The following is an 8,211-nucleotide window of genomic DNA, read 5'->3' as shown; positions in this document are numbered from 1 at the left end:
AGAAAACTATCAATCTTTTTATTGAGAAGTTCTACCTGATTAGAGAGCATGGTGATTGAATCGATGTTATAGACGCCGGCTGTTTTCGTTGGCTTTGTCCTCGTAACTTGCTACTGATAGTTGTTCAGTGACATCTCCTCTATGAATTCATAGGCATCTTCCGGTGTTTTATTGTTGATGGTTCTGCCAGCAGCTGCGTCAATCATTTGTCTTGTCGAGGGATTCACACCATTGTAAAACATTTGAACTTGCAGCCAAAGCGGTAACCCGTGGTGAGGGCACCTTCTCAGTAAGTCCTTGTATCTCTCCCATGCATTGTAAAGTGTTTCTAAATCCATCTGCACAAAAGAAGAGATACCATTACGCAATTTAGCCGTTTTAGCGGGCAAAAAATATTTTAGTAAAAATTTCTCGGTCATTTGTTCCTAAGTAGTGATAGACCCTTGTGATAATGAGTTCAACCACTGTTTAGCTTTGTTTCTCAGTGAAAAGTGAAATAACCGAATATGAATGGCATCATCAGAAACACCATTGATTTTTAATTTATCGCAAAATTCAAGAAAATTCGCCAAGTGTGTGTTGGGATCCTCATCCTGCAAACCATCAAACTGAACAAACTGCTGTATCATCTGAATTGTGTTAGGTTTTAGTTTGAAATTATTCGCAGCAATAGCAGGTCTAACTATACTAGACTCAGTTCCTATTAAAGAAGGTTTAGCATAGTCATACATAGTACGTGAAGCAGGATTTTGGTTAGCTGCAATTGCAGGAGGCAACTGATCGCCTGGGTTTTCAGCCATCTCGTCGGTTGGGGTTTGAGTATCGTTTTCTCCCTCGTTCTCTGTGTAACGTAAACTACGCCTTATTTTTCTTTCATTTTTGCGAATTGTACGATCGATTTCTTCATCAAAGAGTAATGGTCCTGACGGGTTTCTTCTAGTCATAAACTATAAAAGCTGCTAAGAGAGAGAAAAAATTAAATTAATAAATAATAAAATAAAATAAAATTGCGAGAAAAATAAATGGATAAAGTAATAAAAATTTAGTGCTCCTAATATTTCAGTTCCCCGGCAACGGCGCCAAAAACTTGATCGCGTGATTCGTAACAAATAATAAATATTTATAATGAAGATCAAACCTAGACTAACTATTATCACGATGAAAAGGCAAGCGCACCTGTCGAACAATAGTATAGTAATGGCAAGATCAAGATATCGTACCCAAGGGAACCAAAAGTACTAGTAATAACTATCTTTTTATTATCTAGCCTAAGAATAAAAGGGTTTGTTTTAATTAACTAATTATTTAAACTAAGAATGCATAAAGAAAAGAATTGGGGAATTACTTTTGGGAAAATCGATTGACTTGAGACAATACCTAAGGAAAAATCCACCTAGACTTTACTTGTTATTCTAGCTCCGAATCGGACGATTTATTCATTCAACTTGTTCCGTAGAGATCCCTAAGTTATGTTATTATCCCTATTCAAGACTAATAACGTCTAATCCCTAGATTGAATAACCGAGAATTTTCTCTAATTAACACTCTAAGGTTGATTAACTCGATCTATGGATCCCCTTATTAGGTTTCACCCTAATCCGATAAAATCTTGTCACCCTATTTCTAGGCGTGCAATCAACTCTGCTTAATTATGGCAAATGTACTCTTAGACAAGGTCTATTCCTCCTCTGAATAAGAGCGTGTCTTGAATTAGTATCCTGGGATATCAAAACAAGAATTAAGAACACATAATTAAGAACAAGATTCGTCTTAGGTTTCATTCCCCTTAGTTATTTAGGGGATTTAGCTCATAACTAAATAAGAAAACATCTCAGAAGAATAAAGAATACAAAACATAAAAAAACCCAAAACTCCTGAAGGGGAATTGAGGAGAGATCTTCAATCTTGATGATGAATCCGACTTCTGAGATGGATCAATCGACTTCTTTGGGGTAATTCCTTACCCCTCTTCTCTGTCTCCCTTTTTCTCCTCCTCTAGTGCGTATTTATAGGCTTTGGAATGTCTAGAAACCCTTCAAATTCGCCTTTTTCGAATTGGACTTAACTTGGGCTCAGCAGGGACACGCCTATGTGACACAGCAGTGTGACGTGATTGGCAGGCCGTGTTCGATCCGTTAAATTGTACATGGTCGTGTGGGTCAATGGCTAGGCCGTGTGAATCGTGAAAGCCTTGGTCGACACCCTCGAAAGACACGGGCGTGTGAGCTACCCGTATGGCAAGGCTTAGGCCTTGCGATCTTCTCGATTTGGTCCATTTTGTCCCATTTTGGCTCGTTTTTGGCTCATTTTGACTCTTGGTGCTCTCTTGAGTACAAAACATGAAATTAAAGCATTAGGAGCATCGAATTCACCAATTATAATGAGAATTCATCTATAAAATGCATTAAATATGGGGTAAAAATATGTATAATTTACGGTTTACCAATAACTATTTGGTTCATTTAACTAATAGGACTCATATTTTAGGCCTTATGCGATTTAATTCTTTTTACCAAATTAAGCATTTAAACAGTAAAATTTCTTCATGAAATTTTCACAGAACTCTAATATCATGCTGTAAATATTAATATAATAATAAAATAATTTTTTTGACATAAAATTTGTGGTTTCAAAACCACTATTTCGACTTAGCTAAAATTGGGCTATTACAATTAAGGGTTATTGTGATTTGTGATTATATGATCCAGGTGCTGGTCCTCTATGTCCGACCAGTGGCTGAGCATACCGGCATGTGTTGCGATTACTTGACAGCTCGTGTGAGTAGCACCGTGTAGCTACGTCTTAACCCATAGCTTGTGTGAGTAGGCTCATTGATAGCTCAAGTGTGAGCAATATATGTGATACGAGATTGAGATAGCTTCGGTTATATATATGTGGCACTTCGGGTGCAAGTTTCCCTTGTATCTAATAGTATCCCGAATGGTTAAATAGGTAAATGAAAGACGTGGTTGTGTATGAGATTGATACGAGATGGTACAGGATGTACATGAACCTTATAAGTTTAAATAGAAGAAGTTGTGAAGTTCATACATAAGAATATGATTAAAAATGTGAAAGGTTTGTTAGTTAAGTGAACTACATTTTGATATGTTCAATTTGATGGTTTGCATATTTATATTAAGATTGAGTTTATTTCATATGAGCTTACTAAGCTATATAACTTACTTTGTTTAATTTTCCATTTTTGATAGTGATTTCAAAGCTAGCTCAGATTTGGGGATCATCGGAGACTTCGTCACACTATCCAATTATAAATTTGGTACTTTTGAGCTTATATTTTGGTTATATGGCATGTATAGGATTATGGTCATTTTGATATGTATTTGGTAATAAGTCTTACCATTTGAGTTGGCTTGTGAATGTCTATGTTTTGGTTTAGTTATGTATATAAATGTGCATATATGGTTTGTATTATAAGTTCATGGATGGATATGTGTATGGCCTATATTATGAAGCTTGTGGATATAGATATGGTAGATGCTAAATGGTTAAAATTAGAGAACATATATGTTTGTGAAATTGAGCATCATGATGCATATTTGGAAATTTATAATTGGATGAACTGTATGTGTGAATTTGGTAAAAATGGTATGGCCTATTTTGTGACTTATGTGTATTGAAATGGTATAAAAGGTGCATGATTTAGACATGAATTGGATGGTTTAAATATCTATTTTTATGCCATGAATTGTGCAATTTGGTTTGGTATAGGTTTGTGTATGTTGGGTCACAAAAATGGCTTGGTAAATAGCCTATTTTTGTCCACACGGGCAGAGACACGGGTGTGTCTCTCAACCAGGTGTTATACACAGTCATGTACACGACCGTGTGTCCCCTGGTGTTGAAATTGAAATCAAGTAAGTATGCTCCACATGGCCTCACACACGGGCATGTGACATGATCGAGGGCATAAGTCAAAACACCCTACAAGATTGGCACGGCCTAGAACATGGCTGGCACAAGGGCGTGTATGTCCATTTTTAGGGAACACGGGCTAGCCACACGGGCGTGTGTATTAGCCATGTGACCCAAGTCAGAGAGTTACACGGGGTCGGACACGGGCTAGGACACGGCTATGTGATCCCATTTTAAATGTCCATATGGCCTGTGACACGGGCGTGTCTGTTGGCCATGTGAGAGACACGGCCGGACACGGCCGGGCCACACGGGCGTGTGTCCCCTGTTTTGAGAAAAATTTCTTAAAGTATGTTAAAAGTTTCCAAAGTTGTCGGTTTAGTCCTGAACCACTTCCAATGCATGTTTAGAGCCTCGTTGGCTTTTATTAGGGACAAAATAATTGATTGTGAATGAAATGTATATGATTTTATTAATTGTATGTGAAATGTATGTTTAAAATGCGTTATAAGTTCGGTAATGCTCCGTAACCCTATCCGACGTTGGATACGGGTGGGGTGTTATATTTATTGGTATTAAAGCTACAATTTAGTTGATTTTCGGACTAATGTAGCATGTGTGAGAGTCTAGCTATACATGCCATATATAACCTGTGGTAGTGTGATAACTCCTGGCAATAAAATGTGTTTTCGTATAGTAAAGGATTCCGGTCGAGCTGTAGCTGATGATATTGAAAGTAATGTGCCAGCTCCCGCTCAAGGGCAGCACCTTCTGAATCTAGAATGTATCGAGTAGTCATGGAGGATAGACTAAAGATGCCTTTTTCCAAATGATGAACGAGTGGTTCACACAATTTATTCAGACAAATTCGGCTGCTCAACAACCTTCACCCCCACTTAATCACTAACCAGTTCCCGTAGCTCCTCAAGGTATGGAACTTCTATGATTAAATAAGCTACCAGTTGATAAAATTTGAAAACATGGAGCTGAAGAGTATAAAGCTACTATTGATGATGATCCCGAAAGAGTTGAATTTTGTCTTGAAATCACTATTCGGGTATTTGATGAACTTTTGTGTATGCCAGCTTAGTGTTTAAAGTGTGCCATTTCATTATTGAGAGACACAGCATATCAGTGGTGGAATACTTTAGTGTCTGTGGTACCGAGAGAAAGAGTGACCTGGGAATTCTTTTAGACTAAGTTCCTAAAGAAATACATAAGTTAAAGAGTTTCTAGAATTGAAACAGGGCTGTTTGATTGTGATCGAGTATGAAAGAGAATTTGTACGGTTGAGCAAGTATGCTCGGGAGTATGTTTCTATTAAAGAAATCATGTGCAAACGATTCATTGATGGGTAGAATGGGGATATTAAACTTCTAGTTAGAATTCTAGAATTGAAAGAATTTGTTGTCTTGGTTGATAGAGCTTGCAAAGCTGAGGAGCTTAGTAAAGAAAAGAGAAAAGTAGATTCAAAGGCTAGAGACTTGAGAAACAGACTGATGAATAAGCCATATCAATCTTTGTCAAAGAAATCTAGAGATTCATTCACTCGTTCAAATGCTTCAATTGGTTATTCGAACAGAGATCGTGGAAAACAATACTCGAGTCCTAAAACTCAAGCTACGTCACTATTGAGTGTTGGTAGTGTGCGAAATTATAGACCTAAATGTTAGTAATGCGGAAGACGACATTCTGGTGAATGTAAAATGAATAATTGGGCTTGTTTTAAATGTGGTTCACAAGAGTAGAGAAAGATAATATTCAAAATGCAAGACCGAGTAACACAACCAGTAGAGGGAGGCCACAAAGAAATGTGGGAAATGAAAGTGGTAATCGTGGTACTACGAGAGATTCTACAGTGAGATCCGAGGCCAGAGCACTTGCTAGAGCTTACATTAGTCGCACTCGCGAAGGGGGGTCATCACCTGATGTTATCACTGGTACATTTTCTCTTTACAACACTAATGTGATTGCTTTGATTGATCCTGGATCAACTCATTCGTATGTTTGTGAAAATTTAGTGTTTAGTAAGAATTTGCCTATTGAGTCTACTAAGTTTGTGATTAAAGTATCAAACCCCTTAGGTAAGTATGTTCTAGTTCATAAAGTTTGCAATAACTGTCCTTTAATGAATCAGGATTACTATTTTCCTACGGATTTGATGCTTTTTCCTTTTGATGAGTTCGATATAATTCTGGGTATGGATTGGTTAGCTCTACATGATGCTGTTGTGAATTGTAGATGAAAGATTATTGAATTGAAATGTCAAAATAGTGAAATTATTCGAATTGAATCAGATGAATCGAAGGAATTGCCTACTATGATTTCATTTATGTTAGCTCAGAGATGTGTGAGAAAAGGGTGCAAATCTTATCTTGCTTATGTCTTAAATACAAAAGTGTCTAAATCAAAGATTGAATTAGTGCCTATAGTTTGTTAGGATTACCACCGATCAGAGAGGTTGAATTTGCTATTGAGTTAGTGCCTGGAACATCACCGATATCTATAGCTCCATATAGAATGGCTCCGACAAAGTTAAAAGAGTTGAAATCTCAATTGCAAGAATTAATAGATAGAGGTTTTGCACGACCTAGTTTTTCACTCTAGGCTGCGCCAGTATTGTTTGTAAAGAAGAAAGATGGGTCATTGAGAATGTGTATTGACTATTGATAGCTCAACAAGGTTACAATAAAGAACAAGTATATGTTACTGAGAATAGATGATTTGTTCGATTAGTTAAAAGGGGAAATAGTGTTTTCGAAGATTGATTTGAGATCTAGCTATTATCAGTTGCGAGTTAAAGACTCAGATGTCTCAAAAATTGCATTTAGAATGAGGTACAAACATTACGAATTTCTTGTTATACCTTTCGGATTGACTAATTGTGACATCCCTAATTTGACCCTAGTCAGAAAGTGGTTTCGGGACCACAAAACCGAGTCATAAAAATAATTAACTGTTAAATTCTATGTTTATTATATGTGTAAATGCATGTGTGAAAGTTTCATGCTTTTATTTTGTCATTTGTATGTAAAATTTATAAGATAGGACTCATGTGATAAAACTTGAAAGTGTGATAGGTAAATTTGTAAAGTGTCAAATAATGCATGAAATGTTAACATGAGGGATTTGCATGTCAAATGGACCAATTTTGTTTAGTGGCCGGCCATAAATGATGGTTGATGTATAATATATGTTTTATTTAAGTATTATAATAGGTAATAGCTTTATTTTTGAAATAAAATTAATTAGTAAAACAATAAAAGATGATAAAAAAAAGGATAGATGTTCATTTTCTTTCTTGATTGCCAAATTTGGGAAAGAAAAAAATGGTGAAGAATAAGCCAAGGCATTCGGCCATGGTTGTCTCCATTTAAAGGTATGTAATGCAATTTTTTTTATTTGTAATTGATTATGAAATTAGATGGATGAATACATAACATAGATAACCCATGATTTAAATTCATGAATTAATGAACAAGTGTCCATTCGGCAAGTGCTAAATTGATATTATTTTTGATAAGTTTTTGGGAAGATGTTAGTTAGATGTTAAATAGCTTGAATGATGGCTAAATAAGTAGAATTCATGGTTGAAAAGTATGAATTGAAATTGCCGTATGTGTGTATGTGTATTTTGGAAAGAAAAAAAATGTTGTTGTTTAGTTGAGTTTTATTTGGTGTGTACATTTGATCAAAAAGGGGGAGGAATAAAAAAATAAATTTAAAATGTTATGGTTTGTTTTAAAGTTGGTTAAATGGTTGTGGTCATTGCCGAATACATTTGTATTAGGGAAAAATATGATTAAACATCGGTTGATGAGTTAAATATATAAGTATATTCGGTTATATAAATTTGATTTGTACTTGAAAATATAATAAGCCTTAAGAGATTGTGTTTGTGTATGTGAACTAGATGTTTTATGGATATTCGGCTAAAAAGGGGTAAATGGCTAGGTCATAGGAATTGGAGTGATATACATTCGTCATTAAGGTTATATGTACTTGGTAATGTGAGTTATATATTAAGTAAGTTATTTCTTCAAAATGTATATTCAGTCATTGTAACACCCCGAACCCGAGACCGTCACCGGAGTCGAACACGAGGTGTTAACAGACTTTAAAAAAATAATTTCCCAGACACTGCCAATCTGCGTACTAGTCACTTTAAAAATCATATCTTGAGTTCAGAAACTCGGAATCCAGTTCTGTAAATTTTCCCTGAAACTAGACTCATATTCCCATCTACATATTTTTTTCTAGAATTTTTGGTTGGGCCAATTAGTACAGTTTATTAGTCAAAGTCTCCCATGTTACAGGGATCGACTATACTGACCT

At 35.8% G+C, this 8,211-nt stretch overlaps 1 non-coding gene across 1 annotated transcript; it reads left to right on the top strand.

Annotated features, from left to right (window-relative positions):
- Positions 1–264: 264 nt before the first annotated feature.
- Positions 265–370, top strand: LOC121205237 (small nucleolar RNA R71). The gene has a single exon (XR_005900322.1). It is a non-coding gene; the product is annotated as a small nucleolar RNA R71 (small nucleolar RNA).
- The last annotated feature ends 7,841 nt before the right edge of the window (positions 371–8,211 follow it).

Source organism: Gossypium hirsutum, chromosome A08 (genome assembly GCF_007990345.1).
Source record: "Gossypium hirsutum isolate 1008001.06 chromosome A08, Gossypium_hirsutum_v2.1, whole genome shotgun sequence".
NCBI classification, from domain to species: domain Eukaryota; kingdom Viridiplantae; phylum Streptophyta; class Magnoliopsida; order Malvales; family Malvaceae; genus Gossypium; species Gossypium hirsutum.
This window is presented reverse-complemented; position numbering and strand designations above follow the sequence as displayed.